This window comes from Vipera ursinii (assembly GCF_947247035.1).
Source record: "Vipera ursinii genome assembly, chromosome: 3".
In the NCBI taxonomy this organism is placed as follows: Eukaryota; Metazoa; Chordata; class Lepidosauria; order Squamata; family Viperidae; genus Vipera; species Vipera ursinii.
The window spans coordinates 141,200,884-141,225,000 of NC_139516.1; positions in this window are offsets into that span (position 1 = coordinate 141,200,884).

Genomic DNA, 24,117 nt, shown 5'->3' on the forward strand with positions numbered 1-24,117 from the left:
TAAGGATGCACGTTATATAAATAAGGTGCTGATGAAATATTCAGTGTAATTGCCATGGTGATGTATTTTAGGCATTTTTTGTGCTAATAGAAAGCTATAGTTGTTTTAAATTTCTATTTCTTTTCAGTTTTCTGTACATAGTTTGTATTATTGAGAATTGGGGCATTTTTCTATTTGCACTTAACATTCCTTGGTAACATTTTTTCCATACTGTCTACATGTTGTTGTGTTAATCTTGTATATGTCCAAGAATGAGATGGGTTTAAGCTGTGCTTCATAGTGGTTTTCCCCTTAAACTGACAGTGTTCACCATGAGTTTCAGAGTGTATGAAAGCTCTGAAAACTTTGTATCTCACTAATCTGGAAGGAATTTGAAGATACCAATGACACAACGTAGGATGAAAATTGGCAATGGGGGCAGCCCATTTCATGCCTATATAATTTTCTTCTGATTGAAAGATGAATGGACATTGTTTCTCTCCAATGTCAAATATTAGCTAAATATTACACATCAAGTATTCATCAGGTTAAAGCTAGAGGAAATATTGTATATCAGAGTTAGTTGTAAAGATTTGGTCTAGAAGTTAGTTTTTGTTTTGCTGTTTAGCAGCTCCGAAATGTGAGAGATACACGAAGTGGCCAAATGCCATCAGTTTAGAACAAACTTCACTGTTTCCGCAAGTTAACTAAACATTGTTGGAGTTGCTGTCTGACCATATCTGGAGAACATCAAGTTCAAGTATCAGTTCAGTATCTTTGCAACCATTTTCAGCCTTAAGCATTCTATTGTAACTTACATGTTTTACTAGAGAAGAGGTCCAGCATCTTCCATTCACAAGATGCTTGTGAAAAGTTGAAAAGGTGAAAGGTTTTCAGATGGATATTAAGGCATGTAGGCCACATGATCAGGAAGGTTTTAATATGTTTGAGCAACATGGTGGAACTAAGGTAACATACGACCAACAATCTTTACTGGCATGGCGAGTTTCTAGCTGTTTCAGAACTGTTGGTGAGACCATTAAAAGTCATTGGCGCTGTTTGAAATTCTGCCAGCAGCAAGATCTGACTGCTGGCCCAGCAACGGATTCTATTGTAAATCAGGGCTGTTTCCAAAGGAGGCAGAGGAGGAGAGGTCCCGGGGCTCATGGAGCAAAGGAACTGGATGAGGGTGTCGGCAGGCCCAGAGGAAGAGAGACAGGCTTTTGGGGGAGTTGGTGGCAGCGGCAGTGTGCTTCAGGGGTGAAAAGAAGAAAGGCCTTTTTAAGGAAAGGGTGGAAGAGGCAAGAGCAGAAAGAGGAGAGGAGGCAAGGTTGTGGTGCAGGAATACAAGCTAATTTGAGGGCTAATCCACATGGAGCTCCGTTTCCATCTGTCCTGTTTGCCATTGTACGCTCCCTGGAGACTAAAATGGACGATCTGAAACTTGAGCTGGCCACGAACAAGGAGTGTATATCGGAGATGGTGACCCTTTGAGAGCTGTATGCAACGAAATTTCATTTTGATGTATGCCGATTGGTGTACATTCAAAGTGACAGTGAAGTGATGATGATGATGATGATGATGATGATGATGATCTTCATTTCTTACTTGTAGCCATTTGTGCTCCATGCACGAATGACTGCAAAAGGCCAACTTTAGCCATTCGTACCCATGTCTTAAAAAAGAAACAGTGAACGTTTGGGCTCAGTGTATCAAAAATTCAGAAAATGCCTAACTTGACTCTTCTTTTGTATTCTTACAAAACAAAAGAGAAACAATTCTTTATGTAGTCATATATTTAAAAAAAAATAAAGGTCCAATCATGACCATCAGACCACCAACCCCTATTCTCCAAGTCTCCAAGAATCACACAAGAAGGAGGCATGCTTTCGAGGATGGATTGTCAGACGTTGATGAATGCTGGCATGTCAGCTAAAACACTGTGCATGTCACCTTGGACACACATGCCCATAGATTCGCCAACACTGTCTTAAAAAGTGGCACAGTGCTATCTGTTTGAAATTGTTTTCTCTATTCTTTGATCAGTTAGATTCCAAGAGACAGAATTTTTGGCTTTGTTGCCTTTCATCCAGTCAAGCATCACTTTAAATAATTCCCTAATGAAATGAATCGGGCTGTGTGTCATCAGCATATTGAGACCCCCAAGCCGTTTCCCAAGATTTCATCAAATAACTATTAAATAGCGTATTGATGAATAAGTTGGATGAATTCTTGGAGCATTCCTTCAACCAAGGCCACAGAAAGAAGCATCTATATCTCAGTATTGCTTTCCAAAATATGTTGTTCCAGAAGGAAAAAACCACTCCAGAATGTCTGATGTAAGCAGGATGACCCAGGAAATGTCAAGATTAATAACATCAAATATCCCTAAGAGGTTTAAAAGAACTAATAATATTCCTCTTTTCTGGTTCCCACAAGTCAGGCAGATGAGAACCCAGAAAGAAGCTGGAAGCCCCTAGACTGAAGAGGTTCTACTTTTAAAAAGTGGTGTTTATGTACACGTATTATAATATTTCTCAGAAGAACTGGGAGCGAGGGGAATTTGCTTGAAGTAGCCAATACTGAAAAACACACGGATAATGAATCTGTTTTTAAAGTTCAGTGAGACTACAGGATTAAATTTCACCCTTGTTTCCCCAGAGGTTACCCAAACTTTCCCACTAATTGGTTAAACTCAAATTTTGCAGCTTCATCTGTATAAGACGTCATTAATACACAGTGAATTTTGCCCAATTCCAATTAGGTACACGTCCGTGCAATCAGGATTTTTATAGATACAGTATAGCTTTTTTTTTTTGTCATTGCTCTGACACTATGTAAGCCACAGGAAAAAGAAAAAAAAGCAATGATGTAACCTTTTTATCTTCAAGTTTGTCATTCCTTTAAATGCACGGAAAGGTACATGGCAGCACCATAAGTATGTACTGTGAAAACACCTATTTAACAACTAGCCCTGAATCAGTTGTGTATCCTAGACTTCTTTATTCGTTCACTCACAGTGTGTGTATGTCTGCATTTGGTATTACTTTTGTATTACTCATGCAACATTTTTCAAGTGAGTTGTCTTTAGGGTCTAAATGGTACGATGGCAGATTTTTGGCAGAAAATGTTGAAAGATAAGGGAAAGAATGTGGCTGACATGTTCAGGAAATTAAAACATTTTACCCTGCAGTTACCATCAGGGACTTTTCAGATGATACATCATCCACCATTGCATGATATCCCTCTCTCCCACACATTTTTTTTAGTCTAATTTTGTACACATATTTGATTTTTTTTAGCAGGATGACATGTAAAGCAATGCAGGGTAGATTTTTATACAGAAACATAACCTCTTGAGCTTATTTAAGAATATTTCCTTCTCTTTTTTATTGCTAACTTCCCAGTTGCATTTGAAATTGAAGATGAGTATAGTATACTTTAAGTAATCAGGGAATTTCTTTTCATTAAAAATCCATCTTGACTAGAATTAATAATAATGCAGGATAATACAGAATGTTTGAGACTTAATTCTAACTTTGGGCAGACAATCAGTAATCGTGTAGTCCCATAAAATTCCTGCTGTGATTGAAATGCTGTAACGAAGTCTGAAAGGTAATTTTTTTGTAACCAAAAATGAGAGGGGTATATAAGATTATGCATAGTTACAAAGGAATCTAAGTGATTTATGGTATCACAAAACCTAACATTTTATTACTTTAGTTTTGAAGATGTAGTTAATAGGTCTCACTATATATTTAACTTAACTTAAAGGTGAAGATCTCTTTCTGAAGATTCAATAAATAATTGCCAGCACAGGGGCAAATATATTAAGAATACTGCCATTTCTTTCCATAAACCATCCTGTTTTAACCCACTCTATTATAGTTTTTATAGTTCTAATATTATTATCAGATGTAGTTTTACATGTAGATTTTAGTAAGATAAGGATTTTATATGTTATATTCACTTGGTTTTATGATTACTGAAAGCCTTTCTTTGTTGCTTCTTCACCTTTCAAGATATCTTAAAATCAAGTTTGTTTACAACAAAGCTTAGATACTTGAAATTGGTTAACCTATGGGGGAAATGTGCTTTTTCAAAAATTGCATTGAGTCTCAGTTTCAGCCAACACGAACATAAATAATACATGGTTTTAAACAATGTAAAAAATGTAGGATTTTAGGTGCTTTGGTAGCTGGAGGTCATTTTGGCTTCCCTTGAGAAGGCTTCAACTTCTTGGCTACAAATATCCCCTTGAAACCATTATATTGAATGTGAACCCACCAAATTCTTTCCTAATTCCAAAATCACTCCCATGTATAATTTCAAAGACATATAACTAGTATTGTGCCAGATTTTTTTTATGGATAAATTCGATTTGTGCAATATCTTCCTTCAAGCTGTCAAATTAAAGATGTCTCAAAAGTCAAAATGAAAAGATGGAAGGAGAGGGAGGGAAGTGAACCCCTGAAGCCTAAAATGGTCATGGGTAAGAGAACGCTGCTGTGGTGGCAGTCCTCACAAAAGGCTCTTGTCATTGTACATGCAGACTAATGCTTAGGTCATCTGGCCATACAAGTCCTTTGACAGAATGCATTGCACCCAGGGCTTTTTTTGTCATAGAATGCTCAGAACGAAGTTCCGGCACCTTTTTTGGATGGAACCTTGTAGGGTAGGCAAGGCGGGTTGTATGACATGTGTGAGTTCCGGCACCTTTTTCTTTTACAAAAAAAGCACTGATTGCACCCAACATCACGAGTGGACTTTGGTAGCTTCTAAAAGTATCCCTCCGGATGGCTCACTCTACTCTATTTGTTAGCCATTCCACTTTTTAATCAAGCAAGTGGTACAAAATCAATCATCTCATGGAAGGATGGCCCACAACGTTTCATGGGCAGGATTATAAAATGGCAATGGCTGCACATGGGAAGACTTGAAAGACCAGGTTAGGGATAAACTGTCATGGAAAAGATCTAACTATATGGTTGCTTGGCCAAAAATGACTTGATGGCGGTGGTGGGATTCAGCCAGTTCACACCAGTTCGGCCGAAACAGTAGCTATTTTTTTGTTGCCCAGGCCCAGAACGGACTTCCAGAAGCGGCATCCACACAGAGAACCGGTTGTTCACATATTTGAATCCCACCACTGCTTGACGGTACATAATTATAGTGAAGATGATTTTGCCCTGCTGTTTCTGTAGCCTCCAAGGCTATGTTTTCTTACTGATTTTTTTTAAATCACATATATAACATTTCTTATCCACTGATCCTGTGTTGCTGCAGCCTAGAAAATACCTACCTATTTTCTATAGTCTTTTTTTCCTGAGAAATTACATACTGCTTCCCAAAGTCTGGTCCAAAAGGGTGGCAACCATTTGTGAGTTACAGCTTTGCATTAAAGAGAATGTCTCATCTTTATGAAAAAAAAGAAAAAAAACTTAAAATGTGTGGGTTGGAACTGCAAAAGGCTTAAAAATAAAAGTTCTCATTGGACAGGATGTTTGAATTTCATGTATTCTGATTTCCCAACCCCTCCGTTCCTGCTAGTGGTTTTAATTTTTCTCCCATTACTAGTCCTCTTTATCATTGTTCTACACCAGTCAACTTTTGCCAAAAATCGAAGTTTTGAAAACTTCAAACCAAACTTTTGGAATACATAAGATTGGACTATTGTGCTTAGATATGATAGTGCTACCATTTAACAAACACTGTTTGCTCTTTGGGTGTTAAAGCAGGAGACTGAAAGTTATTTTTGAGTATATGAGTATTCATGTGTCCCCATAATTCCTTTGAAAGACATGGTCACAATCGAATCACAGCACGTGCTGTCTTTGTCACAAAATCAATAAACCATAATAAGCTCCAAAGAATTTCTAGGTTATTTCTTTACCCTTACAACCCTACATTCCAACCAAACTATGTAAAAACTTCATTTCTAATGAGAGCTCCCATTACCACATACCTATCAGAAACACTCCAATCACTCCTATGATTGAAATCATAAATGTGGCACAAAATGTAAGAATTAGACACAGCCTGGCAAAGCCCTCTTGGATTCCTAGAATAAACTTGTGGGAACTGAATTTGAGTGTCTGAAAATCATAACATAGATAGATCTTTTTTTTTCTTTAAACCCATGACAATTTGAAGAAAAGCAGTCAGTGGAGAGTGTATTTTTCCCCCTGTATTTCATTCCATATTAAGCAGAGGGCTGTTTTATCCAGGGTTGTATGAGCTATAGTTCCACATCCACTTTTTTTCTATAAACAATAGAACATAATATTATTTATTTAACTGCAGAGCCAGCCACAGCTTTGTAAAATGTCTGTAATTACTGAGTTTCAAAAAGGGGAGGGAAGTTGCTGTAGTTATCTTGCTTGCATAAAAATCCATCTGAATTTGCCAAGAAGCCAAATAAAACACAGTTTGGCTAATGGGTTCGCCTCAAACATAAAATCCCTTAACAGCTCCAAGTTTATTAGTGCCCATTTGCTGAACAAACCTTGGCAGGAAGGCTGATTTTCCATTGGCATGAGGAGACTTAAAGAGGCTATTTGGCAGGTCCAACTTTTCAGCAAACCTGAATCTAATTCGAAGGCTTTACTAATCTCTGCGTCTGGATAGATCTTTGTTGAAAGTTCAGCAGCTCCACTGAATGGAGCAGAGGAGATATTGGAAGAGACAGATGAGAGGGAAGATTGGGGGAAAATCAGTTTCTAGGCTCAGCACAGGGATTAGAGATGGGCAGAGGCCTCCCTCAATCTATTTTAGAACTAGGCCATTCAAATCAGATTAAATTGGAGGACGGCTGCTTGACGCCAATCTAATTTAAAATGAGCCCCCTCCTGAATTGGCAGGATCTTTCATCACGTTTCCAATGAGATTCTCAGGAGCATAATAAAGTTCTAAATAGACTTTCCTGCTCTCTAGATGTGTGGAGACTGCAGTTTCCAGAATTTTCAGGTAACAAAACTGTAGCACATTTGAAAGAGGGACAAATGCAGACTTCTATCTATCTATCTATCTATCTATCTATCTATCTATCTATCTATCTATCTATCTATCTATCTATCTCTATATCTATATCTATGTCTATGTTTTTTTATTCTTTGGCATTAGCCCTTCATTATCTTTATCTTTATAAATTTATCAAAAGCAAAGAGGGCAACAGGGAAGCCTCTCAGGAGACATTAAGCCTCAAAGTGGCATCTTGATGTTAAGATTATGCAGCTGTGTCCAAATGTATTGGATGCATTTGTACAATGATGACCACTTTGTGCTTTATAAAAAAAAATCACAGAATGTGTGGTTGTGTCCAGTTCTAAAATTGGCCAGTCTCTGTGAACTTTCTCCATAGCTTTCCTGAATTTGAATGGCATTGTGAAAGAGACTATTTCAAATAATTAGATCCCAAGCCATTTATAGTTTTACAGAATAGTGACCTTACTTTAATCTGGGCCAGTAGCTCACAAATACTAGCCTACCTAAATCTGGCAGTTGCATTCAGCTTCCAGATGATGTTCAAGGTTGGCCTCTATGGAACATATTGCAATAATCCAGTCATAACGTTATTATGGCATGGATCACTGATATCCAGGAAGGAAAGTAGCTGACATACAAAACTCTTCAAAGTGGTAGATATAATTCCCTAAGGAGACATTAGCTATTTTCTGAAACTACTGAATTAATGCCTGTCTCCTAGAGCTTGCCAGTATCAATGGACAATGGTGCTGGCTGGGGAATTCTGGGAGGTCCTAAAGTTGCCAAGGTTGAGAAACGCTGGTCTAGACAAATGAACTAGTGTTTAACTTTATTCCGTCAGCTGCTTGTCCACCTCTTCAGCCCACCCCACCCCCCCAATTTGCAACTCACTTGCAAATTTTGAGATTTGTTTTAATCTCATCTATATTAATTATAGTGTCTGGTTTGAAGCAGATTAAGATTTCTAGCCACAAAATTTATTATAGTAAACTACTGAGTAGCCTTGCTGAGTCTGTGCCTGGATTAGTCCTAAACAGTCTACATATCACCCACGAAAGTTCTTGGATGATTGATTAATTGATACATTGTGGATGTAAAAAGGATGAAAAAATACCGCCCCCTCTGTTGCCATCAGAGCTATATTATAGGCAGTGCTTTTTTTGTAAAAGAAAAAGGTGCCGGAACTCACACATGTCATACAACCCGCCTTGCCTACCCTACAAGGTTCCATCCAAAAAAGGTGCCAGAACTCCGTTCTGGGCATTCTATGAGAAAAAAAGCCCTGATTATAGGCATCATTACGGTACCTCACCTTGGACATTTATGCTGCAAGGTCTAGTTTGCTTCTTTGTCTGAAGCTCCCAAACACGAGGAGATTCCAGGCTTTCTGAAGTTGCTTAACAGCCATAGAATCAATGACATTTCTAATTAAATTATTTGGTAGGAAAATAAGAGCCTTGACCAAATTGCCAGCCCAATCTTCTGAAAAATTCTCCAGAATAATCTTAAATTCCTGGAACCTCAAAGATTTTATGTGTAGACCATCTTAATTTGTTCCAACCCTTAGTGCTTGCTTAAGTTATTTATCTGCAGGACTCTAGATTGGGCAATTTCACTATATGACCTGAAGAGTAGACCAATCCAATGAGATAATACTCATTCACCAATCACAAGAGCACTTACATTATGCCCTAACCCCAAATCTAAACCAGGGCTTTTCAACCTGTGGTACGGGTACCAGCTGTGGTACATTGGCACCTGGCACGTGGTACGCGACCATCCTAGAAAAGTGGTAGAGGGGAGGGGAATGAGCTGAACCAGTGGCAGCACTGCACAAGCCTGAGCGAGAGATGGCTGGAGCTGCAGGGCTGTCAGGGCTAAGCGGAAGTGCCAGGATCAGTGCCGCTTTCCAGCTGATCGGTGCTTCTTTGGGGCTGTCAGGGCTCAGTGGAAGTGCCAGGATCAGCGCCAGGCTCCAGCTGGAGCTTGGCGCTGATCCTGGTGCTTCTGCTGAGCCCTGAAGAAGCACCAATCAGCTGCAAAGCAGCACTGATCCTGGCGCTTCTGCTGAGCCCAGAAGAAGCACTGATCAGCTGGAATGTTGCAGCATCTCCAGGGTCTTGTTATTTACATTCAGATGCTTGGCAACTGATTCATATTTATGACGGTCACAGTGTCCCAGGGTCATGTGAAGTGACCAAAACCTGCTGCAACCACCCAGCAGATGGGGGGAATAAAAACCAAAGACCACCACCACCACCCCGCTGCCAATTCTCAACAGAAATGCTCACAATAATGAAAATCTCAGATAGGAGGAAGAGCGCCACCGGGCAGGCAGGCAGGTGTCTTGCTCGGCTGTGGCTTGGGGGGCACTTTTTTCAGTGCCATTGTAACTTCAAACAGTCACTAAGTGAACTGTTGTAAGTTGAGGACTACCTGTACTTCATCACTTTTTTCCCTTTTTTTGTCATCAAGTTTTTGACACCTTGCTAGGCGACTGGTGGTACTTGGATATTGCCATATCCTCAAAGTGGTACAATGAGTGAAAAGGCTGAAAAGCCCTGATCTAAACCAACAAGGTGCATGCAATATATATTAGCCCCATGAGTTTCTGAGACAGGCCCATAATTGTCTATAAAGTCCCAAGTTATACAAGTGGCCACTTCAGCATGCATAAAACTACTCTTAAGACTGCTCCACCCCTCAGCAGAGAGACTGATATTTAAACAAGATTCCTGTTCTGTCTCTCCAACCAAGCATCAGAAGCAAATCCTTACCAGTGACTCCCAGACCAGAAGGCTCCAGCCACAGAATTTCTCCTAACATGAACGTTAATCACTGTTAGGCAAAGTAATTTTTTTAATAATGCAAACTTGTAAACTAGGGAGCTGGAATAGAGAGCCCATTTGAAGAATCCCATCTAGATAGCGTAAGAAGAAAAATTGCAGACTGTCTCTGAATGGATGATGCGCTGCGTTAATTTTAGTGAGTCATACATTTTGGAGACGGTTGCATTATCATTTGAGGAGGAAAGACAGCATGTATTTTTCTGTTGTGTTTCTGAGAGCCAACTTGACATCTTTGCCAAATCACAGAGAACTGTGAAGGAAGCCTCATAGGAAACCTCAAAATAAAATTTGTATGGCCTCAAAGATACATGGTTAGACCACTATTATGCCATTGAAGAGGGTAAGGAAAAACAACCAGTTTGTGGTCATAGGCTTAGACTTCTCTGGAGCCCTCAAGAAAGACAGCAGATCTTTATAGTACAGGCAGCCTTCTGAAGTTAGAAAGCCTGAATTTATTTTGTTCATTTGAAGTATTTATGCCCTGCCCACTACCCAGAAGATTACAAACCATTAAAAAAAGGATAAAACAGTAACACTGAATAAAATGGATAATTTCACATGAACAATAACATTAATAGTAACAATGAGTAACAGAAAGTCGCAGGACCTATTCCTTGCCGAGATAATTATTAGCTAGCCCATGCTAAAGCCTATAATTTTTTTTTTACTTTGTTACGCATTAAGCATCACATACATCTCAGTCTAATTATAGGAGGATTTTGGCAACAGAAAGTCAAAGAGCATGCTGATACAATAAATGTGGTCTTAAAAGTACCTAATACTTCATGGCTACTTAACAAATTGAAAGTAAGAGTAATTGATTCAGTTCTCTTTAACCCGAAGAGAACTTCATGTTACCCTGATGCCACTGAGTCCACTAACAACTCCCCCAAACCAAACCTTGAAACCAATCTCCATTGCTTCACTTCCATAGGCCTCTAAATAGGAAGGATAAAACCACAGTGGCTAAATCTCTATGGAGAGGCAGCCTTTAAAGCAGGGGTCTTCAAACTCGGCCCTTTTATGACTCATGGACTTCAACTCCCAGAATTCCTCAGCCAGGCACACTGGCTGAGGAATTCTGGGAATTGAAGTCCATGAGTCATAAAAGGGCCGAGTTTGAAGACCCCTGCTTTAAATGAAAAGATAGTAGTTTCAGATATACTGCACCTGAGCAATTATAAATAGATCACTTCCCATGTTCAGCCAATATTCACAGCTCAATTGAAATAACAATCTGACAGACCCAGAATTAGCTCCAAGACCCTCTTTTAATTCTTAATGTTTTAAAGATGAGTCTGCGGTTCATGAGCTTCACTTTCATATTTTATTTTATTATTTTATTTTTTGGTTCTTCAATGTGGACATTAAAAGCATTCACTTTCATTTTTGATTAGCAATATTTAGCCTGAATGTCATTTCTGAAATGTGCTTAATGTGGTGAGTCAGTGTAAATCAGCTGCATAAAAGAATAAGGAATGGGGATTTGTGAATCCAAAATGTATTGCATCTCTGTCAAGGTTCAAGGTAGACCAGACTAGGAACCCAAGGCCATGGAGATCAGTATTACTTCTTTTGTAAAGATATTGTAAGAAAGACTTGAAAGTCTGAATGCACTTCTTTTATCTTTATGTGAATTAGGGAGAGCTTTCTGAAAGTTTACTCATGTTGCATTCTTGCCCTACACTCAGGCCTCTTTTATATGACCATTTCCTTGGTAGCAGCTCTTCCAAGGCCACTCCCTCTGCATTCTATGTCCTCCCCTTCCACACAAATTTAATGTGATGTTCGTAGAGCCAAGCACAACCACTCTTGTTGTTTTTTTTTTAGGTCAGTAACAAGTGTAGGTTTTCCCTCGACCTACATACATGCAGTTCCTCCTCTCTTCTCTTCCAAGTAACGCTGTAAGACTTTCAGGAGACTTTCGTTCTCTTTTTGATTAACCGTGGCTTGTCACATTGTAGAAACTGATTAACTTTGACCAATCGCTTTAGAAAAACTTCAACCTGGGGCTGAAATTCTGCTTGCCCATAAGTCTATTGCAAATGATCACTTTGCAGTCATCAGTCTAATGGGGGGGAGGGGGAGGGGGGTTAGATGTTAAGTGAGAAAAAACACATTAAAGAAGAGCTGAGTTCTGCAGCCACTCTCCATCAATGAAAATGAACAGAAAAGCCCACAGAATTAACCGACAGGCTTGTCACAAGTATGTCAGCAGATTGTTCCCTCCACTACAGCCCCCCCCCCCCCACTCCTCTTGCATAGCTGCCTCAGGAACATCTCAATCTAATCACCCCAAGATTGAGAGAGGGAAAAAAGAAAATAGATTTCCTTATATATGTATGCACTCTAATGGCAGAAAGTGAAGAAGAACTAAAGAGCCTCTTGTTGCGGGTGAAGAAGGAGAGTGCAAAACTTGGGTTGAAACTTAACATTAAGAAAACCAAGATCATGGCATCTGGCCCTCTCAATTCCTGGCAAATAGATGGGGAAGAAATGGAGGTAGTGACAGATTTTATTTTCCTGGGCTCCAAGATCACTGCAGATGGGGACTGTAGCCAAGAAATTAAAAGACGCTTGCTCCTGGGGAGGAAAGCCATGGCAAATCTAGACAGCACACTAAAAAGCAGAGACATCACCCTGTCAACAAAAGTGCGTATAGTCAAGGCTATGGTCTTCCCAGTTGCAATGTATGGCAGTGAAAGTTGGACCATAAGAAAGGCTGAGCGCCAAAGAATTGAGGCCTTTGAACTATGGTGCTGGAGAAGACTCCTGCGAGTCCCTTGGACTGCAAAGCGATCAAACCGGTCAGTCCTAGAGGAGATCAATCCCGACTGCTCTTTAGAAGGCCAGATCCTGAAGCTAAAACTCAAATACTTTGGCCACCTAATGAGAAGGAAAGACTCACTGGAGAAAAGCCTAATGCTGGGAAAGATCGAGGGCAATAGAAGAAGGGGACGACAGAGAATGAGGTGGCTGGATGGAGTCACTGAAGCAGTAGGCGTGAGCTTAAATGGACTCCAGAAGATGGTAGAGGACAGGAAGGCCTGGAGGAACATTGTCCATAGGGTCGCGATGGGTCGGACACGACTTCGCAGCTAACAACAACAACATATATGTATGTGCACCACACCACAATGAACATAATTCAGAGTATGTTATTCCCTCCAGGATTGTTAATGAGCACTGAATAATCTTAATATTGATTGCCATGTCTCGCAATAGATCTCCTGGATTTCAGGCAGATCCAGATCCATTTGCTATCTGATTTTTGTGCTTGGAGATGCCAAAGATGGGACTACATGCAAAAAATAGTCTCATTGTGAAACTGCAACCTCTTCCTTTGTTGTTTGTATGTCGGAATTAATGTTTCTCTCCTAATAAATGTAAGATCTATTTTTATGTAGCTAATAAGTACTGTATCAGTGAATACTTTTTTATCCCTCTTACAACCAGCCCAACTGCATACATTTAACCATATTGTCTCAAATGACTCAGGTGTAAATCTTTTGTGTTATTTCTCATTTTCCAGATATTGTCTTCTTTGCTGCAAAAAGTAGAGGTTAGTTGCAGGTACATAAAACATCCATGGGCATTAAATCAAATCTAAAAGCAATTTATGGAAAGGAAAGGGAAGGGGAAGAGAAGAAATGGAAACCCTTAGTTTTTTTTGTAATAATCTTTTTACCACATTTAAATATCTAAATGGGTTGTTGTTGAGCTATAGTGAAATGACATGAAAGAATGGAGAATCAAGCAGCTGCTATAGCTGTCATATTTCTGGTGGCTGAAAATGGATAAGCAGAGCAAAATAATCTCCTGTATTATCATCACTTGTTCTATTTGTGGGTTTGAAGGGGGTAAAAGCAACAATTTCCAAAGCTTAGCTATGTTCTAGCTTTCTCGGCATCAAGAGACTGCATCCTCTTGACTATAGATTTCCAATTCAACACCTATAGATATGTTAGGCCTCCCTTCAGAGTCGCCTTTGGAGATCAGAGTCATTAAAGAAGAGATGAGACTTTTGACACAGCATCAACTGGATCTTTTTGCTGGCCAGAATATGACAGATGGCCATTCTTTTTTTCAATTCGCAGCAAAGATCGCTTTTGCCTATGTCTGTCCAGCAGCAAAACAGCAGGCCTTGCCAAAACAAATAGTTCAAGGTATGAACATTAACAGTAAGCAGTAACTGTGGTGTGAAGCATTCTCAGGCAAATCCAGACATCACGGATACTACTTGGAATATCTGGGATGTCCTGCATTCCTTTGCAGTGAAAAAAGGGCTGCGCCACAGCAATGTGGGTGACAGCAGCCAAGGAAAGGCCATGAGCTTTGGAAAGCCAGCCATCAAGTTTCTAACTATGGCTGATTGAGGGCAAACTGGAATGTACATAAAAGTGACATCTGACGCCAACCACTGTTATGCATAGAATGCATTTCTTTCTTTTTTTAAAAAAAAAATATCCCAAACTATTAATAGAAAACTGTAAAAGAAATCATACCTAGGAGCTTTTAAAGCATTTTCTCTGAGAATCTATCCATAACATTTTAGTACAGCCATTACATGAGTCATTGAAATACGCTTGTGTTTGTCGATATGCCGAAACATTACATTAAGAGGAAGATCACTTATATTATATATTTTCAGGCTGCTTGTTGACATAAAGATTTGCTTTATTCTTGATCCCATTGCTAAAACTATGAAACTTAAGAAAAATATTGAAATGGAAATTCATGTAACTAGCTGAATAGCACAATTATATAATACTTGTAAGAACTGCTGCAGAGAAAACTAAAAGGACTCTGTTCTGTAACATTCTAACAGTCAGATCAATAAGGACTACAATTAGCTCACAGAACCTGTTTATTAAATTATGAAAATTTGATAGATAGAAAGAAAGAAAGAAAACAAAGCAAAGCAAGAAAGCAAAAGAAAGAAAGCACGAAGGAAGGAAGGAAGGAAGGAAGGAAGGAAGGAAGGAAGGGAGGGAGGGAGGGAGGGAGGGAGGGAGGGAGGGAGGGAGGAAGGGAGGAAGGGAGGGAAGACCTGGAGACATTCGTCTCTCTGGTCCCTGCTTATCTTTATCTCCTACCCTGACAAATAATCAACTGAACTGTGGCAACTCTTATCTTTTTTTTATTGCCTTTCCTCACCAAGAACTTCTCATATTGTATCACCAGCAAAGGAGTGATAGAATAAATTAAAACTAATCAAGCATACACACAGCAGGTCCAGCACATATCAAACGGATATATCTTGCATTGATAGAAATTGACTCAGAAACAGAACTTGTTAAAGATTGTATGATAAAATGGGCCCAAAACATCCAAGAAGTTATTACAATGGACACGTGGGAAAAGATCTGGGTGAGGAACGTAAAATTTACACAAGCTCAAAATTTAAGAGAGAACTTTTATAAAATGTTTTACAGATGGTATTTAGATCCTAAAAAGCTTGCAAATATGTATCCGAATTATCAGCCTAAATGCTGGAGGTGCGGTGATGAAGATGCAACATATTTTCACATATGGTGGACTTGTAAAAAGGTTAAGGCTTCTTGGATAAAAATTTGGTGGAATATGCAGAAGATTTTCAAGCAAAGGATAAAGTTTTGTCCGCAACTTTTTTTGTTGGGTATAATTACAGATGCTACGGTTGTGGACACTAAGTTGATGTTGAACCTAATTACAGCAGCAAGACTCTTAATAGGTCAATATTGGAAGAAGGAGGAACTGCCGACTATAGAAGAATGGACTTTAAAGGTTTCTGACCTGGCAGAGATGGCAAAGATCTCGGCTTATTTGAAAGATCACTCGCAAGAACGTTATATTATGGAGTGGAGAAAGTGGATTGAGTATATCCAGAACAAATATGGGACTAAAAAGTTTCATGTAGCATTTGAATAAGTCTTCCTTTTTTCTTCTTCTTTTTTCTTTTTTTTATATTTAATATTAATAGTGCTTGTAGTTATTTTATATGAGCTAGAGAGCCATAGAATTTAGAGTTTATGGTTGTTAGCATATGGATGTTTATGATTGTTTCTTTGTTTTTATACCTTGTACTTAGCTCTGGGAAGTCGGGGGGGGGAGGGGGGGAGGGGTAGGGAGGGATGGGCAGGGGAGGGGGAGGGGGGATTGTTAAAGATAAAATGTATGTTAAAACTTTTCAATAAAAAAAAGCATACACACAGCTGACACTCCAAACTTGTTGGGTGTGAATTCAAGCCAAATGGCACAGCTTTCTCCTAGACCACAGTCTCTCACTCTCACCACAGCAGAGTTTAATTTAGCACCTCTCCCGAGCCTTGGGAAACTCCAAAATTTGAGTGTATCCTCTTACTGTCAACATTTAGCTGAAGAAGAAAGAGTCACACAGACATACATCGTGGACTCATATTCTTCCCATAGTTGATTTTGTCAAAGGAGCAACATCCTTTTTCAGTGGCATCATCATCCGTGGTCTCTCTTTAATGATGGGCTGCTAATCAACCAGCTAATCCACCCCCTCTGCAAAGCTTCCAACAACAAGACTTGTTCAATATGACCATCTTTGCTCTTCAAAATCAGTGAATTGCCATGCAAGAAAGAAAGAAGAGAGGAAAGAAACAGCTGGAAGTTTCACTAAGACACATGTCATACTCCTGCCCTTACAGTTCAGTTTGTGGTACAAGCTGACTAGCTGTGAGAGAACCATATCATTCTGCTCTGCTGATGCTTTATTTTTTTTTTTTTATTATTATTATTATTATTATTATTATTATTATTATTATTATTATTAATCATCGCACAGACAGATGTTCAAACTGGATTTGTCACTTTTGTCTACCTATCGAGTCCTTACCAAGGAACTGGGATAGGCAGATGTGGATGTTTCATGGTATTATAGATATAGTTGCAGGATGGAAGCAGTTCCTAGTAAGACCGCCTTTTGCAATTGACTAATGACGAATTTGTCAATGCCAATGGTATTCAAGTAGTGCTCCAGTTGTTTGGGGATTGCACCCAAGGCGCTTATTACTATTGGTACTACCCTTGCTTGCCTTTGCCACAGTCTTTCTATTTCTAATTGTAGGTCTTTGTATTTTGTTATCTTCTCCAGTTGTTGTTGTTGTTGTTGTTGTTGTTATATAATTTTTAATAAAAGAAATAATGTATTATCCATCATTTATCATCCTGCACAAATTAAACCTAACAAATTTGATTTGTTCTTAAAGAGCTTCATTTTATAGTTCATCTTTATTTGAAAGAAATGATTGCAAGCATCGCTGTCAATTGGCTGTCATTTGTCATTTGCTTTTGATACCATATAACCAGCATCTGTAAAATCTTTTCTAAAGGGTTTTATAAATAACAATCAGTTCAGAATTTGAACTTTGCCTAGGAGGGTGAGATTTACTAAGAGATGGTCAGTTAACCACTAAATTTTTTTCCTCCCAATTGTTAACTTATAGCAAATACAATTGATTAAAAAAGAAAGTAGGTTTGTATTAAACAACTGACATCACCTATAACTGGCTACTTTTTACATTGACTTTGTACTTTGCTACTGAATACTTTGATTATTTGTATTTGAAATCTGGATCTGTAGTAACTCAAAAGACAGTTAGATAATTGATTCCACAGCTACCCTTTTCCCATTTTAGCAACAGCAATAGCACTTAGATGTACAGGTGAAACTCGAAAAATTAGAATATCGTGCAAAAGTTCATTTATTTCAGTAATGCAACATAAAAGGGGAAACTAATATATGAGATAGACTCATTACATGCAAAGCAAGATAGTTCAAGCCATGATTTGTCATAATTGTGATGATTATGGCTTACAGCTCATGAAAACCCAAAATCCACAATCTCAGTAAATTAGAATATTGTGAAAAGGTGCAATATTCTAGGCTTAAAGTGTCCCACTCTAATCAGCTAATTAAGCCATAACACAAAGGGTTCCTGAGCCTTTAAATCAGGGGTGTCAAACTCAATTTCATTGAGGGCCGCATCAGCATTGCGGTTGCCCTCAGGGGGCTGGGTGGGTGTGGCCTGGGTGGGCGTGGCCTACTTGGTGGGCGTGGCTAGAGTGTGTATGGCCTACTGGGTGGGCGTGGTCAGCTCTACATCATTGGCATCAAGGGTGCCTATGGGGGCCTGGGCAGGAGTGGGACAGATCTGAGGGTCTCTGGCAGAAGGAGGCTCTCTGGGCCAGGGCCAAGGCAGTGGGGGCCGTTCCCTCACTGTTTCCAGGATGGCTTCACGGGCCACATCAAACCACTTTGCGGGCCGGATCTGGGCCCCGGGCCTTGTGTTTGACATGTCTGCTTTAAATGGTCTCTCAGTCTGGTTCAGTAGGAATCACAATCATGGGGAAGACTGCTGACCTGACAGTTGTGCAGAAAACCATCATTGACACCCTCCATAAGGAGGGAAAGCCTCAAAAGGTAATTGCAAAAGAAGTTGGATGTTCCCAAAGTGCTGTATCAAAGCACATTAATAGAAAGTTATGTGGAAGGGAAAAGTGTGGAAGGAAAAGGTGCACAAGCAGCAGGGATGACCGCAGCCTGGAGAGGATTGTCAGGAAAAGGCCATTCAAAAGTGTTGGGGACTTTCACAAGGAATGGACTGAGGCTGGAGTCAGTGCGTCAAGAGCCACCACACACAGACGGATCCTGGACATGGGCTTCAAATGTATTCCTCTTGTCAAGCTGCTCCTGAACAACAAACAATGTCAGAAGCGTCTTACCTGGGCTAAAGAAAAACAGACCTGGTCTGTTGCTCAGTGGTCCAAAGTCCTCTTTTCTGATGAGAGCAACTTTTTCATCTCATTTGGAAACCAAGGACCCAGAGTCTGGAGGAAGAATGTAGAGGCACACACTGCAAGATGCTTGAAGTCCAGCGTGAAGTTTCCACAGTCTGTGTTGATTTGGGGAGCCATGTCATCTGCTGGTGTTGGTCCACTGTGCTTCATTAAGTCCAGGGTCAACGCAGCCATCTACCAGGAGATTTTGGAGCACTTCATGCTTCCTTCTGCAGATGAGCTTTATGGGGATGCTGACTTCATTTTCCAGCAGGACTTGGCACCTTCCCACACTGCCAAAAGCACCAAAACCTGGTTCAATGACCGTGGGATTACTGTGTTTGATTGGCCAGCAAACTCGCCTGACCTGAACCCCATAGAGAATCTATGGGGCATTGCCAAGAGAAAGATGAGAGACATGAGACCAAACAATGCAGAAGAGCTGAAGGCCACTATTGAAGCATCCTGGTCTTCCATAACACCTCAGCAATGCCACAGGCTGATAACTTCCATGCCACGCCACATTGAGGCAGTAATTGCTACAAAAGGGGCCCAAACCAAGTACTGAGTACATATACATGCTTATACTTTTCAGAGGTCCGATATTGTTCTATGTACACTCCTTGTTTTATTGATGGCATGTAATATTCTAATTTTCTGAGATTGTGGATTTGGGGTTTTCATGAGCTGTATACCATAATCATCACAATTATGACAAATCACGGCTTGAACTATCTTGCTTTGCATGTAATGAGTCTATCTCATATATTAGTTTCCCCTTTTAAGTTGCATTACTGACATAAATGAACTTTTGCACAATATTCTAATTTTTCGAGTTTCACCTGTATATACTGCTTCACAGTGCTTTACATCCCTTGCTATAAGGTTTACAGAGTCAGCATATTGCCCCCAACAATCTGGGCCTTCAGTTTACTGACCTTGGAAGGATGGATCTTGAGCCTGTGAGAATCAAACTGCTGAATTGCTGAACTGCTGGCAGCTGGCGGTCAGAAGAAGTAGCCTTCACTACTGCATTCTAACCACTGCACCACCGCGGCTCATTTTAAATTGGTTCTTGACTATAGACTTTAGTGCTGCAGTTTAAAAAAAACCTGCCATATTGAAAGAACAAAAACAAGATTTACAAAAATAAAATAAACATAAGCAAGTTTATAAGTCTACATGTATCCTAACTTGGAAATAGGCAGAAATTTAAATATATGAATAAAAGGCAAACTTCATTTTGGAATAATTCAGAATCCATCTTTTTCCATTTTAGCAGAACCATTAACTCACTTTGTAAAAGCTGACACTCTATACATCAATTGACTTTTGTCCAGGAACTTAACAAATGACTATGCATTTTGTGTTTTAAGGCGAAAGGAACTCTGCGAGGTTTGACTCTTATCAGAACAACGTTAGGATCTAATTTAAAAGAGATGGGTAGCCCAGTATAAGTTCCTAGTTTTGACTTGAAAACATCTGCAAATTCCTCACAAACAGCCTTGAGGTCTGCTGTCTGTGTCCGGTTAATGCCTGTTATTTGAATGCCCAAAGCCTCAAACCAATCAAGTCCTATAAGACTTGTTCTAGGGCCCTCTACTACTATGACATCCAGGTGCCCCAAAAACCCTTTAAATTTCACCAACAAGGTGGCTTCACCCTTAACTTTAACCTGAGCATTCTGAAAATCTGTTAAAATAATGTGTGACGGTCTTAATGTAGCCCACTGGTTGCTGCGTCTGCATACAAGGTTGAATGTGTCCTGTGGAATAATTGAGACCGCCGAGCCGGAGTCCAATTCCATTTTGCATGGAATTCCTTGTAGCTCTACTGAGAGCTTAAGTTTAGGCTTAAGGGGACGACAAGCCCCGGTGCAACAAACGCTTCTCTGGCTTCTGAAGAACCCCACACTGACTGGACCCAGGGCCCCAGTACCTTTCCTAGTCGGTTCCTCCGACTGGTGCTTGGGTGGCCTGTCTCTCTGGCGAGCTCTGCATACTGCGATGTGCCCAGTCCTACCACAAGCTCTACACATGGCCGAACAGAATCTGCAGTTTGTGCGGGAGTGGTTGCCGCCACACCCTTTACATCTAGGTAAGAGAACTGCCTTGTAATTGTTCTCTCTTTGCTGATTTCCGCGGTTTTGCGCACTTGACTGTCTCTGGAGCTTGTTGATTTCAGGTTCCTCTTCTTCTGACGATTCTCCGCCACAAATGGCAACCTCGTGGTGGACGAAATCTTCTGTTTTCGGGGCTTTGGTGGGCTGTACTGTTTGTACTGCACCTCCAGCTGCTTCGTCAGCCATGACCTCATCTTGTGCTTTGGTGAATGTGAGATTTGGTCTGGCAAATAAACTCTGCTGCAAGGTTCTGTCTCTCAGTCCGCAGGCGAGTCGGTCTCTCAGGCGCTCCTCTAAATTTGAAAATTTGCAGAGACATGCGGCCTGCCTTAGGCCCGCGATAAACTCAGATGCTGTCTCACTGGGAAGCTGCACTCGTTGGTCAAATTTAAACCGCCAGGCCATCTCCAACATTTTTGGCTGGAAATGCCCAGTCAGCTTCTTCTTCAGGTCTGCAAAAGATACTGCTTCGATGGGCGTTGGTGTGAAGAGGTTCTCAGCTAGATCGAAAGTCGCTGGCCCACATACACACAGCAATGTCACAGCTTTTAGGCCTTCCTCTGCTATCTGGTTAGCTCGTAGGTAATTTTCTACCTGTGAGAGGTTAGACGGCCAATCTTCTGGATGTTTAATGTTGAATTCTCTGAGTTTGCCAACTTTTGGCATTTTTTCCTCAATTCCTGCGTTGCTGTTGAATCCTGCTTCTAGTCTCAGGGAACGCTTCCTCTGAGCACACGGCCGCTAGCATAGTTTACTAGCCAGCTGGGGGGGGGGAAGATGCCTCTGCCCTCCAGCGAGTAATGCCATCCCCTCGTGACTTCAGCCCTCAGGCGGAGAAGCAGGATCCCATCCTCATCGCCACTATTACATTGTGGGCTCTGATGAGCAGGAACGAGAACACGCAGATTAGTACAGACAAACTCATACTTTATTTAAGCAGAAACTGTACTAAGGATTTGGAGTCACCCTGCCACAATATATAGCCAGGCCCTCTGGAAGCAACCAATCAGATTGTACCCATGTTTGCTGCCCAAAGTTGACCAATTGCAGGACCGGAGACTTCCTGTCTGGGTTGCTGGAGAACCATTAGTTCTCCAGCAATGCACGTGGTGATATTCCAAAAGCCCAGTACATAACAATGCATTTATTTTGCCTTTTCATAAAATTTGGTGAACTTGCAGAGGCAGAAATGCTCCTAGAGGCTCATCATCAGGACCCCAAACTAGAGCATGGACATATCATTTTTATGCTCAGTTTTCATAACATTTCCATCTCACCCCCATATTCAGGGAAAAAAAATAGAAGACACAGGTATAGCAATAGCACTTAGACTTATATACTGCTTCACAATGCTTTACAGCCCTCTCTAAATGGTTTACAGGTCAGCAAATTGCACCCAACAATCTGGGTCCTCATTTTACCGACCTCAAAAGGATCGAAGACTCAACCTTGAGCCACTCAGATCAAGCTGCTGGCAGTCAGCAGAATTAGTCTGCAATACTGCATTCTAAACACTGTGCCACCACAGCTCCACGGAATGATGTGCTTCTGTGCCTATGATCATTTAAAATTAAGATTCAAATATTACATTTACTTAATATCCCCCACCTCACATTGGGAATGGAGTTTGGGTAGTTTTTCCATCAGTAGCTAATACTTGGAAGAATGGCAAAGTAAGCCAGAAGAAGTCATCAAGCACTATTTGTCCCAAATTAAATAGTAAGGACACAAATCATGTCTCATGTCAGAATTTTTTTTCTCTTCTATTCAGTTGTGTCCAATTCTTGGCGATTGCCTCAACATGTCCTTGCACTTTTCTTGGCGATGTTTTTCAGAAGTGGTTTGTCATTGCCTTCTTCCTAGGGCTAAAATAAAGTGACTAGTCCATGGACACCCATCTAACTTTGTACCTAAGGTACCAAGGGACTAGAACTAGTCTGATGCCTTAACCACTACATATTGGCTGTCTTATGTCAGAATAGAGCTTAACAATTTTTTTTCTTTTTTGCTACCCATTAGTTTAACCTAGTCATCTTCCTACACACTAAACAGATCAAGCGTCATAAATTTCAGACAACTAGGATCAGGGTATTTGGGAAGAGGTTTAAGCAGTGGTGGGATTCAAATATCTGAACAACCATTTCTCATATTTGATGCAGGCCTAGGCCCCTGATGCCTAGAATGGACTTCCAGAAGTGGTATCATGCACTTCCAATGGCCCGTTCTAGGCCTGGGAGGCCTCCTCCATGCCTCCAAGGCCTAGACTGGACGTCTGGAAGCCAGCCGGTTCTCCAAATTCAGGTAAATTTAGTTACCAGTTCTCCTGAACCAGTGCGAACCAGCTGAATCCCATCACTGGGTGTAAGGCAATATATTTTAAATTTGGGGAGTTGGTTAATTAAATTAAATTGATAGGCAAATCTATCATTCTGAAGCAATTAACTCAGTCAAATTTTGAATACGTATATATAAAGACTTCAAACCCAAAGATAGTCTGGAAAATCCTATACAGACATCTATGATTCTATAACTTGGTGACAGAGTTATTGAGAGTTGTGTGTCACACAAACTTAATAACTTATTAATTCTTATGTAATTTAATTTAATTTAATTCTTGAAATTCTCCCCTGCCATCTGCGATTGGATTTAAGACTTTCTTAGGGATCGGTTACAAACAGTGAGGGTTGGGTCTGCTTTGTCCACCCCCCCTGAAGCTTTGCACTGGCACGCCACAGGGCTGTGTGCTTAGCCCCTACCTGAACTCTTTATACACTTATGATTGTGTATCATCTAACCCATCCACTGCGATAATCAAGTTCGCAGATGATACAACTGTGGTGGGTCTTATTACAGGTGGGGATGAGACAACATATAGGGCGGAGGTACAAAAACTATCCATATGGTATAGTAACAACTTGCACCTAAACATCGGCAAGACGAAAGAGATGGTGTTAGACTTCTGGAGAAAAAAGGAGGAACCTGTCCCACTTTACATCAGGGAGGACTGTGTAGAGAGAGTTTCCTCCTTTAAATTTCTGGGAGTCTACCTCTGTGAAGATCTGACCTGGAAAGTTAACACAACCCAGGTGGCTAGAAAGGCCCAACAGAGGCTTCACTTTCTTAGGGTCTTGCAGAAGAACAGGGTAGAACAACAGCTAATGACCCTCTTTTACCGGTCTACTATAGAGAGCGTCCTCTCGTATGGTATTGTGGTTTGGTATGCTGGTCTGACAGCCACGGACAGGAAAGTATTACAGAGGGTAGTGAGCACAGCACAAGACATTGTGGGCTGTTCCCTGACACCACTGGATGACATCGCCAGGGCCCGTTGCCTTGGAAGAGTGAGGAAGATTCTCAGGGATGACTCACACCCTGGACGGTATCTCTTTACTCTCC